Below are 3,212 nucleotides of genomic sequence, written 5' to 3' on the forward strand. Positions count from 1 at the left end.
GGCAGCTCCCAAAGTACACCTTCAGAGGCCCCCATCAACCCCTTCTCTTTGTTATCCCCCAAGAATGAACAAGGAAATTCACCTACTTGATTCCACATGGGTGGGTTGGGGTCAGGAAACCTAGATTTGAGTCCTGGCTCTGCTTCTTAACCAGAAGTGTGGTCTTGAGTGAGTCAGTTTTCTTGTGAGTTTTGTTTTCCCTCTCTGTAAAATGGGGATAACAACAATACAAGCCTCCTAGCACAGCTGTGAGGATCAAATGAGATGACGGAAGGAAACCTCCTTTACAAGCCAGAAGGGCCGGATACACTGCTGAGAGCCCCAGCCTCTCCTGGAGAATGAACTGGAGGATTTAAACCTGTTTGCCCGAGACTGCCGAATCCTCCACCGCAGGCATTCCATTCTGCCCTCTGCCTGAACAGCCCAGCACTCCTCCTCCCATTTCAGGAGCCTCACTGCCCTCTGGGGCCCCTGGAACAAACATCGTGACATCTCCATTTTCAGTCCTTGTGAGTGACTGCAGACCTGTGACATGGATAGTTCAGAAAGCCCAATGCATGGGGCACAGAGCCACCACCTGCACAATCCAGCCTCTGTGTTTCATTTAAAGGCAAAATTCAGTCACATGCTAGGTGATTCATAGAAATCAACCACGAAGGCTTTTGGTGAAACCTTTTATATAATAGTCACATAATAAGCCTTCAGTACATATTTCTTGAATGAACTGATTGACCCACAGCCATTTTGAAAAACAGTTTGGGAGTTAAATAGAGATTTGCTATAAATAGAGATCTTAAACTGCTAATTCCATGGATGTCTCCTCCTTCTTTAAAACTGAGCCTGACCCCTATTGGAGAAGAAGGCAGGATCTCAGGTTCCACACTGCAAGCAGTCACAACACCCAAGGGGTCTCCGGTCAGGAGCCTTGTTCTCAACGTGCCGTGGAATTCTCAGCCCATGTGGATTTATCAGTGGCCTCGGACATCACAGACTCATTTCGGGTTTAATATACGCATGCATATTGACAGGGCCATTGTCCTTAAAGAAAGGGGGCACTGCATACAGGCCATGGCCCTCTTTGCCATCAGCGGGTGCCCACCCACCTGCCACCTGGAGTTGCTCCGGAGCTGCGGTCACCTAGCCATCATTTGCAGATTCTACATACGTTCCATTACCTTCCCCTGCTGTGCACGCAGCTTGTTTCTTCTTTGGCGTGAATAATGATAACTTGTTTGGGGAATGACATAACTTACCAGAGACTCCTTCAGATGCCACTCAGTGGGATTGGGGGCCACTAGAGACATGAGGGAACACAGACCGTAGTCCTATTGGACACTCTGGAGAGCCATCCAGTTTACAGAAATGCTGTTGTTGAAATATGACCATAGGCCAGTGAAAGAAAACTGGGAGCGGAAAGCAGGAGGTCCCTTTTCCCAGCAGAAGGGGAGATGGAACAGAAGGAAGGACTCTGGGGTGGGGGTTTCTGCTGAGGGGTTTTCCAGCCCTGGTGCCGCACTTGGTCTGTGGGTGCCATTGGCAGCCCTGTTCGCCCCAGGAGCTGTAGCGTCCCCAGTGGTGGATTTGGTTCCTGTCTCCCTCAAGACAATAGGCGCTATGGTAACTGGAAATGATTGTTGTGATTAATCATTCCTGACATCTGAAGGGTTTGCTGCTGAGGTCATTTGGCACAGTGGCAAAGCCCACAGGCCCGAGGGACAGCACTGCCACTTGCTAGCTGTGGAGACTGGGAACATCACTGGCCTCAGAGCTCAGTGTCCTTATTTCTAAAATGGGACCAGTGATAATGATAATTAGAGGTGCAATTTTGTCATAGGGTCATCATAAAGATTAAATGGTATCATGCATGTAAATTACCCAGCAAATACTACATGTTCAATATATTTTGTTATTTCTCTTCTGAAGAACTTTCACTTGTGTGTTAATCACATTTTATCCTCATGGTAACTTTACGAGTTTGTAATTATTATAACTATTTTACTGATGAGGAAATTGGGGCTCCAAGAGGTCCCTTGACTTACTTGTGGTCACCAAGGCAGCAGGGGGTGGAGCTGGCGATGACCCCAGTGTCCTCTACACCAGCAGAGCCACCTCGGATCTTCAGTGTGCATCCGAAGTTCATTTTCCTCACCAAACTACTCCCAGAGCCTAACAAACCAATCGGCAGGATCATCTAGACCAGTACTGTCAATATTATGAACACTGGTTACACGTGGCCGTGTGTAATTAAAATGAAATCAAGTTAAAAATTCAGTTGCACCAACTACTTGTGTCTGATGGCTACTGTATTGGATAATACAGCATTTCCATTGCCTCCGAAAGTTCTATTGGACAATTCTGAGCCCTCCTCTCAGCTCCACCTTTTTCTCCATGTGCAGAAATTTTCTTTGGGTCAAAAACAGAGCTTGGTTCATTAGCAGCAAGCAACTGGGAGATGGGAGAGTTTCTCAATCTGCAGCCAATCTGACAGCAAAGACAGAGAGGCTACAATTTTGACCAGAAGGAACAAAATCCTGCTAGGGCAAAAGGGAAAATTCACTCATCAAGTATTGTTTAAATTCTTTGAAAATATACTGCATCTGTTTAATGTTTAAAGCAAAAGAAAGTGGCAAAGTAACCGAGCATGAGATAGCTTTCAATAAATAATCATGGAATAAATAGGAATATTCGCATGGGAGCCCTGGAAATGCACGAGTAGTTTGGTACCAATAAAATGCAAAGGATAAAAATAAAATACAATACAGCGGCAAAAGTATTTATATAAATCATGAAAATGTAAGGAAAGAAAAAGAGCCAGCTGCCCCAGCTCACATTTGGAACAAGGTAATATGAGAAATATAAGTCTGCCACCAAAGACTGTATTAGAAGCTGGGAAATAACGAACATGATTGCATTGTAGTTTTTCCAAGGGTGAAATTTACAAACGATTTACTGTAAATGTTTACCCAGTGTACAATACAGAAATGTGATCAGAGATAATTTATCTTAAAATTTTCACTGTATTCTTATGTATTCCACTTGAGAAGGGGACATGGGGTTTTAAAACACGCTGTTGTATATTCACCTCCCCCAAAACCCCCCGCCCTCTTTTTTTCTTCTTTTTTTTTTTTCCTTTTTGGCTTAACTTAAGCTACTGGACAAAGTCATCCCTTGAAGCCTCTGCTAAGAAGTCAAGAGGCATGGTCTGCAGTGAG

This window comes from Diceros bicornis, chromosome 6 (genome assembly GCF_020826845.1).
Source record: "Diceros bicornis minor isolate mBicDic1 chromosome 6, mDicBic1.mat.cur, whole genome shotgun sequence".
NCBI lineage: Eukaryota > Metazoa > Chordata > Mammalia > Perissodactyla > Rhinocerotidae > Diceros > Diceros bicornis.